This window comes from Triticum aestivum, chromosome 3B (genome assembly GCF_018294505.1).
Source record: "Triticum aestivum cultivar Chinese Spring chromosome 3B, IWGSC CS RefSeq v2.1, whole genome shotgun sequence".
Classification (NCBI taxonomy): Eukaryota; Viridiplantae; Streptophyta; class Magnoliopsida; order Poales; family Poaceae; genus Triticum; species Triticum aestivum.
The window spans coordinates 325,781,871-325,804,257 of NC_057801.1; positions in this window are offsets into that span (position 1 = coordinate 325,781,871).

The following is a 22,387-nucleotide window of genomic DNA, read 5'->3' on the forward strand; positions in this document are numbered from 1 at the left end:
AGTGATCCTCCGGCGGTTGAGACCGCGACTGCAGATCCTAGTACAGGTAATCTTCTTGCCTGGAATCTTCCCTTGGGCCCTTCTTCTGAATTCCCTTTCTTGGATTTTTGCTTGACTTTTCTCCCTCCTTCGTTCTTCAGATCCATCTGCTGCGGAGCCAATGGAGACTGAGGATGCCGACGAGGAAGGCGTGCGTGGAAGTAACGACGACGTCGCCGCCAACGAAGAAGGGGCCGGTGCTGATGAGCCCGCCGGCGAAGAGGCCACCAAGGCTGCCGCCGCAGAAGCTGGCGAGGGGTCGGGCAATCGCACTGACGGCCCTGACGCCGCAGGAGCGCCAGGCGCTGCGCCGACCGCCGATCCCTCCGCCGCTGCCGCGGAGCCAGGCTCCGAAGAGCCCCAGCCCGGTGCCTACTTGAAGGCCGGCAACGGTATCTTCATCAAGCTTCCCTGGGCGTCGAGCTCCAGGGCGCCGGTCGAAGGGGAAGCTTTCGATGAGGAGGTGCTCGCCTCCGCCGGGCTGTCGTTGGTCGATGCGCCAAGCAGCTGCAGTGGCGAGCCTGAGGAGGAGCAGCTGCTGCGGAAGCTGCTGTCACTCTACCGCGCACGACAAGCCAAGCTGGCTTCCCGGGAAGCGCTTGTCGCGAGGGCGGGAGTCGATATGGAGAAACGCGCGTAGGAGCTCCTGGGCCTCAATCAAGAAGCCCTCCGGTCCCTGGCACAGGAGCGGGAGCGACTCGCCGAGGAGAGTACAGCCTTCCTTCTCGAGAAGGCCGAAGCTGAGGAGGAACAAAGGCTTGTCGCCGAGAAGCAGTCCGCGCGAGAAGGCGAGTTGGTGCAGCGGAAGGCCAACCTTGACAGCTACGAGGAGGAGCTTGTCGCGCGCGAGGAAACACTTGGCAGGGCTCTCAAGGAAGCAAGGGATGCTGCCGCAACTGGAGAGGCCGCCAAGAAGGAGCTGGAGACGAGGGTGACGCAGTTGGAGGCCAACCTCAAAACGAGTAGCGAGGAGCTTGTTGTGCTCAAGCGCGAGCGCGAGAAGGATGCTGCTGCTCATGGTGAGCTGCAGGGTCTTCTCGCTGAAAGGAGCAAGGAGCTCAGCGCCGCCAAGGACTCCAACGCGGATCTCGAGTTGAAGCTGGCTACGCTTACTCAGACGCTGGACGCCGCCAAGGAGCGAGAGGTGACCTTGTCGGAGAAGATCAAGGCCGACAAGGCGCTGCTGGCGAGCATCGCTGTTACCCAGAACTCATTTAGGGAGACGGTGGAGCATTGGACCGAGGGGCTGGTTAATATCGCCGCAGTCATCGACGGGGAGCTGGCGCAGCTGGGGATGGAGGACTTTGGGTATCCCTCCGACGAGCATCTCCAACCCAGCACCAAGCTCAGCCTGTTCTTCAAGGGCGTGGCGACGGCACGCCAGCGACTCCGGGAGAGGATCCCAAAGCAGCTGGCCGACGAGTCGCGCAGGATTTGCGTGGGGGCTCTCTAGAAGGTGCTGATGAAGGTGGCCTTCCGCAACCCAGGCCTCAACCTCACCAACGTCCTCAGGTCCTTGCCGCCTGACGCCGATCTGGATGCGCTCAAGGCCCTTGTCGCACCCATTGTGGACAAGGTGAGCGAGATCAAGAGGGTTGAGGGCGATCGCGTAGACTAGGCCGCCCGTTTTCTCTTTCTCCTTGTCGCTGCTAGCCATGTTATAAGATCAATCTGTTAGAGCTGCGACAAGTTATTTTGTAATATAACTCTATTTCTGGTATCGATTGCCACCTTATTTCCTTTACTAGATTCCCTGTTTTGTATGTTTTTACCCTACGCTTCTAGGGAACTTGTCGGCGCAGGCACCTTTGCCGCGAGCGCTGAGTGCGGGACATCAGCAGCCTGCTGGCGATGCCGCTTCCGACAAGAAACCTTGTCGCAACTAGCCGCAGCTCACTTAAGTTGTTGAGCGGACTCGAAACAAAGTAAGGGCGCAAACTAGCTACGAGTTGGTTCCTCCGCGTACAGGTTTTCCATACAAAGCACGGTCGTTCAAGGAAGATAACTTAAAATTTTAAAACTGATTGCTCAAACTTTGGCAACTTAGCTTTTCTGTCGTTTGCTTCCCGGCAAGGCGAAAAACTTCCTTAAACGACGCCTGGTCCATACCATTATCTTCTCCTTTCCCCCCGGGAAACTTGTGTGCGAGGGTACCTTCCTTTCCTTTGTTGAGAAAAAGAAAGAAGAGAAAATAAAGATATGGAGCCTTCCGGCTTGTTATTGCTTACCGGGGGTAGGTGCTGCACAAAGTGTCAGATAACACATGTAAGAAAGAATATAATGCATGGAATTGACAAGATGTGCGGAGCACATGAGCTTTACTTATGCACGGGATCTGCGCCCGGCTTTGTACAAAGGATTACATGCAACATCGGCAAGACTTGTACAAAAGGTGGTTGCCGGAACAGGTTCCGGCAACCTCGCCCTATGGGTAAAACTTACGAAGATGCTCAATGTTCTAGGAGTTGCTCACCGGAATGCCATCTTCGGTCTCAAGGCGGACAGCGCCGGGCCTAGTGACTCGTTTCACCCGATAAGGGCCTTCCCACTTCGGCGTCAACTTGTTGGAATTCTTGGCGGACTGAACGCACTGAAGAACAAGGTCGCCTTCCTCGAAGCTTCTGGCTCTAACTTTGCGGCTATGGTAGCGGCGCAAAGCTTGCTGGTATCGAGCAGCTCGTACAGCAGCCTGAAGACGATCTTCCTCAAGGAGCAGCGCGTCATCTTGTCGCAGCTGCTCTTGCTCAAGCTCATCATAAGCGAGCACTCGAGGTGACCCGTATACGAGTTCCGTGGGGAGAACTGCCTCTGCTCCATAGACTAGAGCGAAAGGCGTCTGGCCAGTGGCTCGATTTGGCGTCGTTCTGATCGACCAAAGAACCACCGGCAGCTCCTCGATCCAGTTTCTTCCGCACTTGCGCAGCCTGTCGAAAGTTCTGGTCTTGAGCCCGCGCAGCACTTCAGCATTTGCCCTCTCCGCTTGACCGTTGCTTCTCGGATGAGCAACAGAAGCGAAGCAGACCTTGGCGCCAAGATCTTGGACGTACTGCATGAAGGTGCGGCTCGTGAATTGCGTGCCGTTGTCGGTGATGATCCTGTTAGGGATCCCGAAACGGCAAACAATCGACCTGAAGAACTTGACTGCTGACTGTGCTGTCACCTTCCTCACTGGTTCCACTTCCGGCCACTTTGTGAACTTGTCGATTGCAACGTACAAGTACTCAAAGCCCCCGACAGCTCGGGGAAGGGGCCGAGGATGTCGAGCCCCTAGACCGAAAATGGCCAGGATAAAGGGATCGTCTGGAGAGCTTGAGCTGGCTGGTGTATCTGCTTGGAATGGAACTGGCACGCTTCACACTTGGTTACTTGTGCAGTTGCATCCTGGAGGGCTGTCGGCCAAAAGAAACCTTGCCGGAAAGCTTTGCCGGCAAGTGCTCTTGCGCCAATGTGGTGACCACATATGCCTCCATGTATCTCTGCCAACAGCTTTTGTCCGTCTTCCCGGCAAATACACTTCAATTTCACACCGTTGAGTCTTCTTCTGTACAGTATGCTATCGACAAACTGGTACATAGTTGACTGCCGGGCTACTTTTTCCGCTTCTTCTTGCTCTTCGGGAAGTTCTCCTGTCTGAAGGAAATGGACAATTTGCTGTGCCCATGCTGGAGCTTGTGGCTCGACAACAAGGACTAAAGGCACATCTGCTGCTGCGGGAACACCCGCTTCTACGGCGAGAACCTGCGGCTCTGCCGGAGCTTGATGTTCCCCGGTAAGCTTGCCGGAGCAAAGCTTGTCGGGAGCGTCTGCTGCGACGGAACAAACCATAAGGCTTGCCGGAGCAGACTGCTCCTCAGCATCCTTGCTGTTGATCTTGGGGACCTTCCTGGCGGCGGCTTCGGGGAGCTCTGCCGGAAAGTATTCACCAGAAATCAACTTCCTCTTCTTGTTCTGTCCAGTTGACGGCGTTACGGACGGTTGAGTCAGCTTGAGGACAAAGATCCCTGGTTCCACAGGCAACTTTAGTGCGGCGCACTTCGACGGGCCATCAACAATGTCATTCTGAGCTCTGGGAATATGCTCCATCTGTAGGCCGTCAAAGTGCTCTTCCAGCTTTCTCACTTCATCAACATATGCTTCCATCAACGGACTCTGATAATTCTTGTTCACTTGGCGGACGACAAGCTGTGAGTCACCCCTGTCAATGAGCTTCTTGATCCCAAGGTCCGCTGCGATCCTGAGACCGGCAAGCAGTCCTTCATACTCTGCAGTATTGTTGGTTGCTTGCTCCTTGGGAAAGTGCATCTGGACTACGTACTTGAGGTGCTCTCCGGTGGGTGTGACAAGCAGCACGCCCACACCGGCGCCTTGCAGCGAGAAGGCACCATCAAAGTACATCAGCCACTCTTTGCTCGCTTCCTTGACGGGGATGCTCGTCTCTGGAATTTCTTCATCTTGTGTCGGCATCCACTCTGCTATGAATTCTGCCAATGCTCTGCTTTGGATAGTTGAAGTACTTTCAAACTTGAGGCCAAAGCTTGACAGTTCTAGCGCCCACTCGACAATCCTGCCTGTTGCTTCTGGATTTTGCAGTATCCTCTTCAGCGGAAAACGAGTGACGACTGTGATCTCATATGCTTGGAAGTAATGGCGCAGCTTTCTCGAGGCCATGAGGAGGCCGAAAAGCAATTTCTGCACACCAGAGTACCTTGACCTAGCCCCCTGCAGAAGGGAACTGACAAAGTAAACTGGGCGCTGCACCATTCTCTTCTGCACCTTCTCATGCTCCTGCACAGATCCATCCTTGTCGGGACCAGAGCTTGACGGACCAGAGCTTGTCGGCGAAGCCCCCTGCTTGTCGCTGGATGCATCTGCCGCGGTTGCTGGCTCATCGTCCTCCTCCCTCTCCGCTACTAACGCAGCACTAACCACTTGATTGGTTGCCGCTATATATAGCAGCAACTTCTCTTGTGGCTTAGGTGCGACAAGTGTTGGACTGGAGGACAGGTACCTCTTCAAGTCCTACAGCGCAGCCTCCGCCTCCAGAGTCCATTTCATTGGACCTGCCTTTTTCAATATTTTGAAAAATGGCAGGGCGCGCTCAGCAAATCTAGAGATAAACCTGCTGAGAGCAGCCACGCAACCGGCAAGCCTTCGTACATCCTTGACGCGCTTCGGTGCTTCGATCTGCTCAATGGCCTTGATCTTGTCGGGATTGGCTTCAATTCCCCGCTGAGACACAAAGAACCCGAGAAGCTTGCCGGAAGGGACTCCAAATACGCACTTCTCGGGGTTAAGCTTGAGGTTGATCTTGCGCAGATTTGCAAATGTTTCGTCTAAATCTTGAATCAGGGTCGCCCTGTCCTTGCTCTTGACCACTATGTCATCCATGTAGGCTTCCACATTTCTGTGCATCTGTGGCTCAAAAGCATGGTGGACTACCCTTGCAAATGTTGAACCAGCATTCTTCAAACCGAAAGGCATCCGTACGAAACAGTACATGCCACACGGGGTGATGAATGCGGTCTTCTCCTCATCCTCTTCTGCCATGAAGATCTGATGGTATCCTGAGTATGCATCAAGAAATGAAAGCAAATCACATCCGGCCGTGGAGTCAACAATCTGATCGATGCGCGGCAAGGGAAATGGGTCTTTGGGACAAGCTTTATTGACATCAATGAAGTCGATACAAAGCCTCCATTTTCTGTTAGCCTTGTGCACAACTACAGGATTGGCCAACCACGTAGGATGGAGCACTCCTCTGACAAGGCCTACTGCTTCCAACTTCTTGATTTCTATTGCGATGAATTCTTGGCGCTCCACTGCCTGTTTCCTGACTTTTTGCTTGACGGGCCGCGCATGAGGACAGACAACAAGGTGGTGCTCAATTACTTTCCTGGGAACACCGGGGATGTCAGACGGTTGCCATGTAAACACATCGACATTAGCCCGCAGGAAAGCAACGAGCGCGCTTTCCTATTTGGGGTCAAGAGTGGCACTGATGGTGAAGGTACCACCAGTGCCATCCTCCTTGGCGGACACCTTCTTGGTCTCAGGTGGAGCTGCCATTGCCTTCTTACACTTGCCGGTGGAGCTCGATGGTGTGTCCTCGACGGTAGCGCAGCACTCCGAAGAGGTGCGCTTGCCGGAGTGGGCATCAGAGCTCTTGCCGGACTTGGTCTTCTTCTTCCCCCTGGAGCTGCAATGGCAAGTGACTTGCGATCTTGTCGGCGCAGATAAGAGCATCCTTCTTGTCGCCAGGGACAGAGATGACACTTATTGGGCCTGGCATCTTGAGCATGTTGTAGGCATAGTGAGAGGCTGCCATGAATTTGGCGAGTGCTGGACGGCCGAGTATCCCATTGTAAGGCAATGGGAAGCCAGCAACGTCAAAAGTGACCCTCTCAGTCCTGAAGTTCAACTCGCTGCCAAATGTTACCGGCAACGTGATCTTTCCCTTTGGCTTGCTCCTTCCCGGATTGATTCCTTGGAACGTAACGGTTTCTTCGAGCTCGCTGTCAGGGATCTGGAGTTTCTGGAGCACCGTGGAGGAGATCAGGTTCAAGCCGGCCCCGCCGTCAACTAGCATCTTGGTGACTTTGAGGTTGCGGATAGTTGGTGAAACCAACATCAGCAAGCACCCGACTGCAGTTATGCGATCAGGGTGGTCCTCAATATCAAAGATGATAGGTGTGCTGGACCATTTCAGAGGCTTGCGTGACTCGACGGGTGGTTCTGCTGCATTAACTTCCCGCACCCACTGCTTGAGTTGGCGGTGTGAAGTATGCAGAGAAGCACTGCCGTCAACGCATAGGACCTCTGTGGCTTTCTGGAACTCCTGCTCATCAGTCTCATCATCATCCATGTCTTCATCGTCGTCGTCATCTTCATCCTTGTCGCGGCTGCGAGGAGGTCTGTCTCCTTGCCGCTGCTTGGCCTTGCCGCGGCGTCCTCCTCAGCCGGGATGTTTCTTGCCGGATCCTCCAGCACCTTCCTGGGCCTTCTCCTTGTCGCGCCGCTCGTATTCAGCTTTATGTTGCTCAACAAGATGCTCGACTTTCTTGCAGCTCTGGAGATCGTGGCCCTTGGTGCGGTGGATCTTGCAATACTGCTTGTTGGTACCGTCCTGCTTGTCGGCAACTGCCACCTCCGCGGCAACCTCCTTGCCGGAGCCGCCAGCTTTGGGCGTCTTGCCGGACTGCTCAACGACCAGCACATCTTTTCCTTTCTTCTTCCTGTTGTTCCGCCGCCGGTTTTTCTTTGCCGGGGCTGCATCCTCACTGTCAGATCCTCCTGCTCCTATGTTCTCTCCGGGGAGTCTCCTCCCTTCCTCAGCTCGTGCACACTTGTCGGCCAGGGCATATAGCTCACTGACGTCTCTGATCTTGCACATCGCCATTTCCTCCCGCATCCTGCGGTTTCGCACGTTCTGATGGAACGCGCTGATCACCGCGGCAGGGTGGACGTCTGGGATGTTGTGCTGTACACTGCTGAATCTCTGAATGTACTTGCGCAGGGGTTCTCCTTCCTTCTGGGCGAGCAGATGAAGGTCACTCTCTTGGCCATGAGGCTTGTGGCCGCCTGTGAAGGCGCCGACAAACTGATGGCATAGATCGGCCCAAGAGGATATGGAGTTGTCCGGCAAGTGCATGAGCCAGGATCTGACGTTGGGCTTGAGCACCAGCGGGAAGTAGTTGGCAAGGATCTTGTCGTCCCGTCCCCCGGCAGCCTGCACCGCAATGGTGTAGATGCTGAGGAACTCCGACGGATGCGTCTTGCCGTCGTACTTCTCCGGTACGTCTGGCTTGAAGTTCTTCAGTGCTGGGCCACTGGACTTGCCGCAGCTCACGAGTGAACGCAGGGCAACCTACCGCGTACGGCAAGTCGCCTGGTTCCCCTGGCGCATGCATGTCGACAGAGGGCCCAGCGCGCTTGTCGGATTGACGTCGCGCTTCTCTTCGGTGCTCGATGCGAGTACGAGCGTCTTCTTGCTATCGATCGCGAAGAACTTCGCGCTGATCGCGACGAGCTCGTGGATCCGACGATGCGGTGGAGTCGCTGTCAAGGTGGATCCGACGAGTCGGCGATCTTGGCCTTCGGGGTGGTGATTGCATGGTGGTTGCACCTCCACCAGTTTCGTCGCCACCGGCTCGCGCCTGGCAACCCTGTCGCGGTAGCGATGCGCTCGGCTGCCGCGGAGTGTCGCCGTTGGCGTAACCGATGAGACTCTGAATGGTGGCCCTCCATTCGTCGATCTTGTCCGACGTTGGAGGGTAATCCAGGAGCAGTTGGGCTCGCGCCAAAGCTTCTGCCGGAGTGGTGGGTGGCAGTGGCGGACGGCGCGAGGAGCGGGATGTGCTCGGACTTCTAACTATGTTAGAAGGAGCATTATCCCGTCCGGGCGACCGTGTCTCGCTCGTGCTGGTACGCTGGCGTGCATGCTGGTCTTGAGCGCCCCGGGATCCACCAGCTTAATCTTGGCCCAACAAACGTATGGTACTGCGAGTACCATGACGCTGTCGGTCCTGCGCCTCCTGAGATGGGCGCGGAACAAGCGCGGACATCGAGGTCTGCGCCGCCTTGCCCTTGGACCTGGCAGCGTCATGAGCTTCCTCGTCGACGTCCGTCCTTCCGCCGGCGTCTACCCCACCACCCGTTCGCTCCGGTGGCGGTGGGATCGACATGGACGGAACAGCTGCCTCCGAAGCCTTCTTCTTCGGTGGCGTGTTGATGAAGAAAATGAAGATCTAGCTCGTGTGGACGCCGGATCAGGTTCACACAGCCTCGACGATCCCCTACCTGGCGTGCCAAAGATGTCGGGGAAACTGATCCATGAACACCTATGGGGCCGACGGACCGAGCCCCTTTCGGTTCGGCGGGGGGCGGAGGTCGCACGAAGAGCGGATCGAGGCGAAGCACACGAGCAGTTTACCCAGCTTCGGAGCTCTCCGGAGAGATAATACTCCTACTGCTGCTTGTCTGATTCTATTATGTTCTTGCTCGAGAGTGAGCTAAGTGTTTCTCTAGCTTCCGAATGATCCGAACCCCCTCTACGTTGTGCATGGGCCTCCTTATATGCTAAAGGGGTCACCGACAGGTGGCAACGCAGAGAAGGGTAGAAGTGTAGAAAGAGAGGTGGTTGGTACAGTTACTTGTACAGTGTTTCCTACCTAACCCTGACGGCAGGGGACAAGGGCATTAAATGCCCATCTGTGTAGCCCAAACAGTGCAGAAAAGGACCGTCAGGGGCGCCACCGCTCGCCACAATGGCAATCTTGTCAGCTTCGCATGCCACCACGCACCGCTGGCTGCACAGCCTCCGGCCACGCGCGCCTAGAAAGGCCCCCAGAGCGACACGTTGGTGGATGCGCTGGAGCGTGGGCACAGAGTGGCCGCCTGCCGCGGCAAGTGCCTTGCCGCGGCCGTTGTCTTTTCGGGTCCGGAAGCTTGTCGCTCACCGGGCCCTGATATGCCTTGGTTGGTCTTCCCGGCAAGCTCCTCTTGTCGGGGCCTTGTTGCCTTGCCGGGACACGTGGCGCGTCGCGGCAAATTCCTTGGGATGCCTTGTTTGGCCTTCCTGGCAAGCTCCTCTTGCCGGGGCCTTGTCTTGAATACTTTGTTCTTGAATGGCTCCAAAGGAACCATGGAGGACCTTGGCGGTTGCCCGGCAAGCCTTGCCGCGGGGCGCTGCAACTGCCCATGCACAAGTTCGGGATACTAGGGTACCCCTATTCTAGTACACCGACACATATTTCCAACAGTCTCCCACTTGCACTAGAGTCAATAATCTAGTTCTCATCGCCATGTGATTAACACTCACAGGTCACATCACCATGTCACCAACATCCAAAGAGTTTACTAGTGTCAATAAACTAGTTCATAACATCATGTGGTTAAGACTCAATGAGTTCTGGGGTTTGATCATGTTTTGGTTGTGAGAGAGGTTTTAGTCAATGGGTCTGCAACATTCAGATCCGTATGTACTTCGCAAATCTCTAGGTCATATTGTAAATGCTGCTTCCACGCTCCACTTGGAGCTATTCCAAATGGTTGCTCTACTATACGTATCCGGTTTGCTACTCAGAGTCATTCGGATAGGTGTTAAAGCTTGCATCGACGTAACCCTTTACGCCAAACTCTTTATCACCTCCATAATCAAGAAACATGTCCTTATTACTCCAAGGACAATTTTGACCGCTGTCCAATGATCCATTCCTGGATCACTCTTGTACCCCCTTGCCAGACACGTGGCAAGGCACATATCAGGTGCGGTACAAAGCATGACATACTGTATAGAGCCTATGGCTAAGGCATAGGGGACGACATTCGTCCTTTCTCTTTCTTCTGCCGTGGTCGAGCTTTAAGTCTTAACTTCATACCTTACAACTCAGGCAAGAACTCCTTCTTTGACTGATCCATCTTGAACACCTTCAAGATCATGTCAAGGTATGTGCTCATTTGAAAGTGCCATTAAGCATTATTGATCTATCCTTATAGATCTTGATGCTCAATGTTCAAGCAGCTTAATCCAGGTTTTCTATTGAAAAACACTTTTCAAATAACCCTATATGCTTTCCAAAAACTCTACATCATTTCTGATCAACAATAGTCAACAACATATACTCATCAGAAATTCTATAGTGCTCCCACTCACTTCTTTGGAAATACAAGTTTCTCATAAACTTTGTATAAACCCAAAATCTTTGATCATCTCATCAAAGCGTACATTCCAACTCTGAGATGCTTACTCCAGTCCTTAGAAGGGTTGCTGGAGCTTTGCATACTTGTTAGCATCTTTCAGCATTGACAAAACTTTCTGGTTGTACCACATACAACCATTCCTCAAGAAAATTGTCGAGGAAACAATGTTTTGACATCCTATCTGCAAGATTTCGTAAATAATGTAGTAACTGCTAATACAATTCCAACAGACTCTTAGCATCGCTATGACTAAGAAAGTCTCACCGTAGTCAAGTCCTTGAACTTGTCGGAAAACATCTTAGCGACAAGTCGAGCTTTCTTAATGGTGACACATACCATCATTGTCTGTCTTCCCTTTTAGAATCCATCTGTACCCAACAGCCTTACGACCATCAGGTAGTTCTTCCAAAGTCTACACTTTGTTTTATACATGGATCCTCTCTCAGATTTTATGGCCTTGAGCCATTTGTCGGAATCCGGGCCCACCATCGCTTCTCCATAGCCCGTAGGTTCATTGTTGTCTAGCAACATGACCTCCAAGACAGGATTAAGTACCACTCTGAAGTAGTACGCATCCTTGTCGACCTACGAGGTTTGGTAGTGACTTGATCTGAAGTTTCATGATCACTATCATTAGCTTCCACTTCAATTGGTGTGGGCGCCATAGGAACAACTTCCTGTGCCCTACTACAGACTAGTTGAAGTGATGGTTCAATAACCTCATCAAGTCTCCACCATCCTCCCACTCAATTCTTTCAAGAGAAACTTTTCCTCAAGAAAGGACCCGATTCTAGAAACAATCCTTTTTGCTTCCGGAACTAAGACAGGAGGTATACCCAACTATTTTGGGTGTCCTATGAAGATGCATTTATCCGCTTTGGGTTCGAGCTTATCAGGATAAAACTTTTCACATAAGCGTCGCATCCCCAAACTTTTAAGAAATGACAACTTAGGTTTCTCTAAACCATAGTTCATACGGTGTCATCTCAACGGAATTACGTGGTGCCCTATTTAAAGTGAATGTGGTTATCTCTAATGCCTAACCCATAAACGATAGTGGTAATTCGATAAGAGACATCATGGTATGCACCATATCCAATAGGGTGCAGTTATGATGTTCAGACACACCATCACACTATGGTGTTCCAGGCGGTATTGGTTGTGAAACAATTTCCACAATGTCTTAATGGTATGCCAAACTCGTAACTCAGATATTCATCTCTATGATCATATCATAGACATTTTATCCTCTTGTCACGACGATCTTCAACTTCACTCTGAAATTACTTGAACCATTCAATAATTCAGACTTGTGTTTCATCAAGTAAATATACTCAGTATCTACTCAAATCATCTGTGAAGTAAGAACATAACGATATCCACTATGTGCCTCGGCACTCGTTGGACTGCACACATCAAAATGTATTACTTCCAACAAGTTGCTTTCTTGTTCCATTTTACTAAAAACGAGGCTTTTCAGTCATCTTGCCCATGTGGTATGATTTGAATGTCTCAAGTGATTCAAAATCAAGTGAGTCCAAACGGTCCATCTGCATGGAGTTTCTTCATGCGTATATACCAATAGACATGGTTCACATGTCTCAATCTTTTCAAAAACGAGTGAGTCCAAAGATCCATAAATATGGAGCTTCTTCATGCGTTTTATACCATTATGACTTAAGTGGCAGTGCCACAAGTATGTGGTACTATCATTACTATCTTATATCTTTTGGCACGAACATGTGTATCACTACGATCGGGATTCAATAAACCATTCACTTTAGGTGCAAGACCATTGAAGGTATTATTCAAATAAACAGAGTAACCATTATTCTCCTTAAATCAATAACTGTATTGCGATAAACATAATCCAATCATGTCTATGCTCAACGCAAACACCAAATAACAATTATTTAGGTTTAACACCAATCCTGATGGTAGACGGAGCGTGCGATGTTTGATCACATCAACCTTGGAAACTCTTCCAACACATATCATCATCTCACCTTTGGCTAGTCTCCGTTTATTCTGTAGCCTTTTATTTCAAGTTACTAACACTTAGCAACCGAACCGGTATCTAATACCCTGCTGCTACTGGGAGTACTAGTAAAGTACACATTTAATATAATGTATGTCCAATACATACTTCTGTCAACCTTGGCAGCCTTCTCAATTACCAAGTATCTAGGGTGGTTCTGCTTCAGTGACCGTTCCCCTCATTACAAAAGCACTTAGTCTCGGGTTTGGATTCAACCTTGGTTTTCTTCACTAGAGCAGCAACTGATTTGCCATTTCATGAAGTATCCCTTCTTGCCCTTGCCCTTCTTGAAACTAATGGTTTTACTAACCATCAACAATTGATGCTCCTACTTGACTTCTACTTTCGCGGTGTCAAACATCGCGAATAGCTCAAGGATCATCATATCTATCCCTGATATGTTATAGTTCATCACGAAGCTCTAGCAGCTTGGTGGCCATGACTTTGGAGAAACATCACTATCTCATCTGGAAGATTAACTCCCACTCGATTCAAGTGATTGTTGTACTCAGACAATCTGAGAACAATCTCAACGATTGAGCTTTTCTCCCTTAGTTTGCAGGCTAAGAAACTTGTTGGAGGTCTTATACCTCTTGAAGTGGGCATGAGCCTGAAATCCCAATTTCAGCCCTTGAAACATCTCATATGTTCCGCGATGTTTCGAAATCGTCTTTGGTGCCTCAACTCTAAACCGTTTAACATTACCGAACTATCACGTAGTTATCAAAACGTGTATGTCAGATGTTTGCAACATCCACAGACGACGTTCGAGGTTCAGCACACCGAGCGGTGCATTAAGGACATAAGCCTTCTACGAAGCAATGAGGACAATCCTCAGTTTATGGACCTAGTCCGCATAATTGCTACTATCAACTTTCAACTAAATTTTATCTAGGAACATATCTAAAACAGTAGAACTAAAGCGCGAGCTATGACATAATTTGCAAAAACCTTTTGACTATGTTCAGGATAATTAAGTTCATCTTATGAACTCCCACTCAGATAGACATCTAGTCATCTAAGTGATTACATGATCCGAGTCAACTAGGCCGTGTCCGATCATCACGTGAGACGGACTAGTCATCATTGGTGAACATCTTCATGTTGATCGTATCTACCATACGGCTCATGCTCGACCTTTCTGTCTCTTGTGTTCCGAGGCCATGTCTGTACATGCTAGGCTCGTTAAGTCAACCTAAGTGTTTCGCGTGTGTAAATCTGGCTTACACCCGTTGTATGTGAATGTTAGAATCTATCACACCCGATCATCACGTGGTGCTTCGACACAACGAACTTTCGTAATGATGCACAGTTAGGGGGAACACTTTCTTGAAATTATTATGAGGGATCATCTTATTTACTACCGTCGTTCTAAGCAAGTAAGATGCATAAACATTATAAACATCACATGCAATCAAATAGTGACATGATATGGCCAATATCATTTTGCTCCTTTTGATCTCCATCTTCGGGGCTCCATGATCATCGTCACCGGCATGACACCTATGATCTCCATCATCATGATCTCCATCATTGTGTCTCCATGAAGTTGTCTCGCCAACTATTACTTCTACTACTATGGCTAACGGTTTAGCAATAAAGTGAAGTAATTACATGGCGTTGTTCAATGACACGCAGGTCATATAATAAATTAAGACAACTCCTATGGCTCATGCCGGTTGTCATACTCATCGACATGCAAGTCGTGATTCCTATTACAAGAACATGATCAATCTCATACATCACATATCATTCATCACATTCTTTTGGCCATATCACATCACATAGCATACCCTGCAAAAACAAGTTAGACGTCCTCTAATTGTTGTTTGCATGTTTTACGTGGCTGCTATGGGTTTCTTGCAAGAACGTTTCTTACCTACGCAAAACCACAACGTGATATGCCAATTGCTATTTACCCTTCATAAGGACCCTTTTCATCGAATCCGGTCCGACTAAAGTGGGAGAGACTGGCACCCGCTAGCCACCTTATGCAACAAGTGCATGTCAGTCGGTGGAACCTGTCTCACGTAAGCATACGTGTACGGTCGGTCCGGGCCACTTCATCCCACGATGCCACCGAATCAAGATAAGACTAGTAATGGCAAGTAAATTGACAATATCGACGCCCACAACTGCTTTGTGTTCTACTCGTGCATAGAAACTACGCATAGACCTAGCTCATGATGCCACTAATGGGGATCGTAGCAGAAATTTAAAATTTTCTACGCATCACCAAGATCAATCTATGGAGTAATCTAGCAACGAGGGGAATGGGAGTGCATCTACATACCCTTGTAGATCGCTAAGCGGAAGCGTTCAAGTGAACGGGGTTGATGGAGTCGTACTCGTCGTGATCCAAATCATCGATGATCCTAGAGCCGAACGGACGGCACCTCTGCGTTCAACACACATACGGTTGGGAGAGACATCTCCTCCTTCTTGATCCAGCAAGGGGAGGAGAGGTTGATGGAGATCCAGCAGCACGACGACGTGGTGGTGGAAGTAGCGGGATCCCGGCAGGGCTTCGCCAAGCGCAAGCGGGGAGGAAGAGGTGTCACGGGAGGGAGGAAGGCACCAGGGACTCAGGTGCGGCTGCCCTCCCTCCCCTCCACTATATATAGGGGCCTAGGGGGGCGCCGGCCCCTTGTAGATCCCATCTAGGGAGGGGGGCGGCTGCCCCAGGGGTGGCTTGGCCTCCAAGCCAAGTGGAGGCGCCCCCACCCCTTAGGGTTTCTAACCCTAGGCGCATGGGAGGCCCAAGGGGGCACACCAGCCCACCAGGGGCTGGTTCCCACGCCCCTTCAGCCCATGGGGCCCTCCGGGATAGGTGTCCCCACCCGGTGGACCCCTCGGACCCTTCCGGTGGTCCCGGTACAATACCGATGACCCCCGAAACTTTCCCGGTGGCCAAAACTGGACTTCCTATATATAAATCTTTACCTCCGGACCACTCTGGAAATCCTCTTGGCATCCGAGATATCATGCGGGACTCCGAACAACTTTTGGGTTACCGCATACTAATATCTCTACAACCCTAGCGTCACCGAACCTTAAGTGTGTAGACCCTGCGGGTTCGGGAACCATGCAGACATGACCGAGACAACTCTCTAGCCAATAACCAACAGCGGGATCTGGATACCCATGTTGGCTCCCACATGTTCCACGATGATCTCATCGGATGAACCACGATGTCGAGGATTCAATCAATCCCGTATTCAATTTCCTTTGTCTACCGGTATAGTACTTGCCCGAGATTCGATCGTCGGTATCCCAATACCTTGTTCAATCTCATTACCGGCAAGTCTCTTTACTCGTTCTGTAACACATCATCCCGTGTTCAACTCCTTGGCCACATTGTGCACATTATGATGATGTCCTACCGAGTGGGCCCAGAGATACCTCTCTGTCACACGGAGTGACAAATCCCAGTCTTGATTCGTGCCAACCCAACAGACACTTTCGCAGATACCCGCAGTGCACCTTTATAGACACCCAGTTACGTTGTGACGTTTGGTACACCCAAAGCATTCCTACGGTATCCGGGAGTTGCACAATGTCATGGTCTAAGGAAATGATACTTGACATTAGAAAAGCTTTAGCATACGAACTACACGATCTTTGTGCTAGCCTTAGGATTGGGTCTTGTCCATCAAATCATTCTCCTAATGATGTGATCCCGTTATCAACGACATCCAATGTCCATGGTCAGGAAATCGAAACCATCTATTTATCAACGAGCTAGTCAACTAGAGGCTTACTAGGGACATGGTGTTGTCTATGTACCCACACATGTATCTGAGTTTCCTATCAATACAATTATAGCATGGATAATAAACGATTATCATGAACAAGGAAATATAATAATAATAACTAATTTATTATTGCTTCTAGAGCATATTTCCAACAGTTTCTTCAAACAACCAATGTAGCTATCATGTACATGCACCATTGTTACTCTTGTATTCAAATTAACTAATCTTGGATGATTTAAGGTTCTATTATGAAGTAATATATGTAATATTCATATATGAATTCAACGGGTGTGCAATTTATGAAATGGAGGCTATGTAATCATATGAGGTAACACTTTTAAGTAGCGGACTACAATATCCATTTCTTTTGTGGGACTACAATATCCATTTCTTTTTGTGCGCCTCTACACTAACACGTCAATGCATTATGTTTAAAGTAAATAAACAATGGCACTAAATTATCTATTTACATGAGAAATACATAGGCTGAGCATTTGATCCCTTTTTTGTGAACACGCCTCTACACCCGTACGATTGGCCGCACCCGTGTGAACGTCCAAGTTATCGGTGCATCATCCCGAGTTATTATCTTTTTCTGGGGTGGACTTCACACCACTTATTAACTGCTGATGCATGCCCCGTCTACACAGTCTTGCATGACCTTCCCGCTAGCATGGTCCAAAATTAGTTGAAACTGGATACGAACGATCACACGGGCGGCAAAATCTCCCACCTCCTTCTAAAATTTCCGCCACCTAGTCTTTAGCATGTGAAATTTCCGCCACCAACAGTTACAATACCGCCCTCATCTACATAATAGGTCGGGGCTGCTTTGGTAACTTCCGGTTCCCCCACCACACGATACCCCATTTCCTCTCCCCCTCCCGCAAAAACCGACTAACTCCACAGCACCAGAGAATCTTACATCACGCATCCGTACTTCATCGGCCTTTCTACCCCTCTCCTCTCGAAACCCTAGACTGCTTATCCACCGGCGTACCAGAGCCCATTCACTGCCAGCGGCGTCCACCTCACTGGATCTGCTTCTGTGGCCGCATCTACCCCTCCCACCTCCCCTAGAAACAAGTAGACTACTCATCCACCACTGTACCACAACCCATTCAGTGTTGGCCTTGTCCACGGCGCCGGATCTACTTCGTCGGTACTCTCGTCAACCATAGCACATCTGCAGTGGCTCATTCGTACTCCCCGCCGGAGACGCTTCATCCACCCCCGCCCCCCGAGAGCCGCCCCACTGACGTCCCCGTCGACGGCCTCTGATCCTCTTCACCGACACCTTCCTCAACCCTACCGGAGCCACTTCGCCGACACCATCCTCAACCCTACCGGAGTAGCTTCGCTTATACCATTCTCAACCCTACCGGGGCCGCTTTGCCAACTCACAATTCCAAGGCCTCAGATCCGCTTCCTCGCACCCTCATCCAACCTACCAGAGCAGCTTTTGACGACCCGTCGACGGCTGAAGATCCGCATTGTCGACACCATCCTTAACCCAGCCACCGGAGCAGCTTCACCGACGCCCTCGTCCACGACCACAGATATGCTTCGCCCACACTGTAGTCCACCCTACCGGAGCCGCTCCACAAACACGCTACTCAATGGTTCTAGATCTCCTTACCGAACCCCGACAGCCAGCGCAGCATCATCGTCCTTGACGTTTCTAACATGATTCACACCGTATGGCAAGATGCCAAGCACCCGCCACGGCCTAGGTACTTTTCACCTTTAAACCCGTCTAGCATCACCTGCCCGATGTACTTCAAATATACTAACAGGTCGATGTTACATGTTATGCAGCTAGCAAAAACTACAAGGACGATGTTTCTTCTGGATCTAACAGCTTGGCCAACCAAGATCCAGGACTGAGGCATTGCTATGATCTTGTAAGTGCGTCTCTCTCTCTTGTATTGTTGTGTGCCTGCCAGCGTGCTTTGGTAGGATTTTCGACCAGTAATCCCTTTGTGCAGACAATGATTTCTAGTACTGGCTGCTAAATTAGGTATGTAGATGTCATACATGATACTACCTGGTACCTCCGTTCCTAAATATAAGTCTTTCTAGAGATTCCACTATAGGCTACATACGGAGCAAAATGAGTGAATCTACACTCGAAATATCTATATACATCTCTATGTGGTCCATACTGGAATCTCTACAAAGACATATATTTAGGAATAGAGGCAGTACATTACACAAAATCGTAGGTGGCATGTAGGAATTCCAGTGCACTACATTAGGCTCCCTTAGAGTGCCTAGTAGTCCAGCACACAGAGTCATGGCTAGTTTATGCTACACAGACAATCATTAATTGGTGGTTCAAATATGCGCAAGGGATATGCAATGTATTATCATGTAGAGATGTCTGAAATTAGCCGTGTCAATTTGCAAATAGGGCTACACAATGAAAAAGTACAAGATGTATGTGGCAATTTCATGGAACATCGCAAAAAAAGGAGAGGCAGCGGTGAGCCTATATAGTGTGCTATGGTAGGTCACTCCTCCATTGCAATCATCGTGACATGTTATTTGAATGTCAGTTCTTTTGGCCAAGTTTCTTAGGGATAGTTATTACGAGTTATCCTAAGAAAATAAGCACTTGTGAATATAAGCTCTATGTAATAAGCCAACCAGTTCTTTTCATTGCCTTCCTTTTCAGCTTATCTTTGGTATGATTTGTGAAAAGTCTAGATTGCATTATATTTTTTTCATTTTGTTGCCCATATGAAAATCAATTTGACTTGCAAACATCACAAATTGAACCCAGTGCAGTAATTAGTATGATAGGAAAATAGACCATCACTATTTGTTCAAAATGCAAATACAAAGATACCATCTACTTGGCACAATCTTCTTTGGTCAATGTCTTCCATAGATATCCCATTGCCTAATTTAAACGAAGAATGCATGACCCACATTTAAATGAAGAACAATTATTTATTGAAATTCGATGGTCCAAGTGGTGGGTTATTATCATATAGTAGCACCACCTGAAAGCATCATATAGCAGCAGCAGCTCATAGCAACTCATCATATAGCAGCAGCAGCAGTGTGCAATTCATCATATACCAGCAGCAGCTCATAGCAATTCATCATATAGCAGCAGCAGGAGCAGCTCATAGCAATTCATCAATAGCAGCAGGAGGAGCAGCTCATAGCAATTCATCATACAGCAGCAGCAGGAGCAGCTTATAGCAACTCATCATATAGCAGCAGCAGCTCATAGCAATTCATCATATAGCAGCAGCACCTCATAGCAATTCATCATATAGCAATAGTAGGAGCAGCTCATACCAATGCATCATATAGCAGCAGCAAAAGCATCTCATAGCAATTCATTGTATAGTGGATCAGAATGAAAATTTGGCAAAAAATCATAGGAGATCCTCACCTTGTTGGATGAGCTCATCTTTCAACAGCACCTCAAGGCCACGGCCTGGGAGGAGGGGGGAATAAGGTGCCTTCTACCGCAGTGGGGCATCAGCCTTAGTTGTGCCGCGCCCGCCTGAGTAGTGCGTTGGACGGACCACGGTGGAGCAACTGTTGCAGACCATGAGAATGAGGGGCGGTGCCAGAGGAAGCAGCAGCCGGGGAGATTTGCCCCTACCCGCCGGCCATGTAGCGTAGCTAGACAGAGCATCGTCGAGGACCAGGCCAGATGGGACCAGTGGCGACGCCTCGCTGGAGGAAACCTAGTGCTGCAGGCAGGGGATCGAGGTAGAGGGAAAGGGGAGAGGAGATGCAAGCGGGCAGGGCAATGAACGCTTGCGTGTTTGTTTTTACTTGAGTGTCAGGTGTGACGCGAGCGTGAGCAGTTGCATTTTGAGTGTAATATAGGCAGACAACAGAGTCATTTCACTATTCCCCTTCCTTTCGATTTTTAGTGAGGTTCTACCCGAAACGCCCCCCTCCAAAGCGAAATAAGTTAAGCCCAAGCCCATAACTCAAAAATGACTTCTTTACATCTCTTATGGCTTATTTTGATAATAAGACATGAAAAGGCGGAATCGAACTAGCCCTTAACATGCAATTCAATTGTGCGTGCAATGATGAGTCACTCCTGCCTGCTATAGATTACATTTAGGTATCATCATACATGGCATAACCTAATACATGTGCATTCCATTGTAGAATCTGGAATATGCAATGTTTACGTTAGTTCATATGTTGCACATGATGTTTAAATGACCCTTAATTCTGGTCAGTCAAGTGATGGTCTTTAAGCCTCCTTCTTTGCTTCTTTTCTTGATATGTAAGATTTGCTCACACATCTGTTCAATTACTTGTTTGCATCAGCTAACCATACTAGGATTGTTTGCTTTGATTACTTGTTGTTCTTGACCTAACACTCTAACAGAGCTTGTCAACAATTTAAACACTAAGGGTTGCTATACTGGGGACTTGTCTAAGTCATAGGTGACATAAAGGTTTGGTTGTACACTAAAGTAGGCTCTCCAAGAGTACCTGGAGATCCAGTTCGAAGGTATGCCTAGTTTTTACATAGTGAAGACATAGTAAATGCTCATTTCATTGTGAGCAAGTGCAAAAGATGTGGCATGTTTCATTATGTGGTGTTGTTTTGTTATAATCTCGTCCTTTTGTGTTGTTCACAAACTGGAAAGTATGCATATTTATCTTCCAAGGAGATGAGTAACTAGTTTGTGTCACCTCGCAGAGGGGGTGCAATGAAGATAAGATTGAGGATTTCCAAGTACAAGATGTTAGGAAGGAGCCTTGAAAGAGAAGTAGGAGCTACGCTGAGCCTCTTCAACCAGTTAAGGTAAGTCACTGTATCCAACTCAATAGTTCAATTCCTTGTTTGTTTCAGGCATAGTTAATTTGCTCTTTTCAATTGCTTTATTTGTCCTCAGTTAATGAGATGCTCAAAAAATGATGCCTAATGTTGGGTACTTGTATAACTATTAGTTGACATAATTAAAGGCCTTACCATTTAATTACTCTGTCGAAGTGTGCCTGAAGCTTTGAAGTCTATTAACCAACTATTATTGCATGAGGCTCACAATCTAGTTTATATTAGGCTAATGATTGCATAGTTTTGCTTGCTGTAGTAGGTTTGTATGAACCCCTCTGCTGTTCATTATGCTCCCTAATACTTTAATTGAGCTATAGAATGGCCAACTACTTGCTTACTTATACACAATGTGCTCTCTAAATTTGTAACTTGTCTGTGTTTTGGATTGGGCCCCAACATCATGCTCCTCTAGTGAGCTAAGAGAGATTTCTGTATGCAGGCTGCACAGACTACCTTTTTATAATTTTTAAAATACCACATGCTTATGCTTCATGACGTGTAACATTATTGTTAGTCCTGTTTTGCCATGTACAAAATAGTCTATCTTGCTCGCTTCACTATTGTAACTATATTTTTGCCCTAGTCATGTGTACTTACAGAAACATTTCAGGATGAAGTGACATCAACACAAAGATCTGCAAGCAGTGTGGCATGGCCGTTACCAAATGATTATGGATTGGAATTGGAATGTGTTGATGTTCTCGAGCATCAACTAGAGGTGACAATACAACGTGTACATGATTCTCAACGTACAATCAACAAGTTGAGACTGGACATGCAGGTATTAGATGCAGGAGTCAAAAAAAATGAAACAAGACACTGAGATAACCACGAAGGAATTGGAGATTTTGCGGACTGAAATTTGTGCTATCTGAATCTAGCCAATCCTATTTTCTGAAGAGATTATAGTTAAAATGGTAAGTTCTGTTGATGCGTGTCCACGAAGTATGAGCTTTATTTGTCTAGTGTATCTAATTTGTTGTTTGTGTATGCTTTATTATCACTGGTGCCGAACTATAATGCCCA